The following is a 459-nucleotide window of genomic DNA, read 5'->3' as shown; positions in this document are numbered from 1 at the left end:
CAGGAACCTCCCATTTCAATATCTTACACTAGTTTTGGGACACCCTGTATAAAGAGTGAAGTAAGGGGATGTCCCTTATTCTATTTATGACTAGACTGCATATCTTTATGTAAAATAAAACATTTATGTATGTTTTATATAAATATTTGTTAGGTCACTTAAACATTGAGTCATACATCCAGTATTTGATATTATGTATCGTGGCATTCATCATTTCTGCTAATTCAAATCCGCGGTTTATTTATGATCACTGTAAATTATACTGAAATTGTATTGTAAGTTAAGGTAGTAAATTTTACTTGCCATTTAATATTACCTCTCAAAATCATCTACCAAAGTTTGATGTTCATTTAATTTAACTATTATGATAATAATGATCATTTTCTTTCTTTACTTGGATTTATAATGTAGAATTCTATCATTAATTTATAAATAGAATAGAATAAAAGGTCTAAAATA

Source organism: Ceratina calcarata, unplaced genomic scaffold, assembly GCF_001652005.2.
Source record: "Ceratina calcarata isolate Rehan_Ccalc_2016 unplaced genomic scaffold, ASM165200v1 scaffold323.2_split_1, whole genome shotgun sequence".
NCBI lineage: Eukaryota > Metazoa > Arthropoda > Insecta > Hymenoptera > Apidae > Ceratina > Ceratina calcarata.
This window is presented reverse-complemented; position numbering follows the sequence as displayed.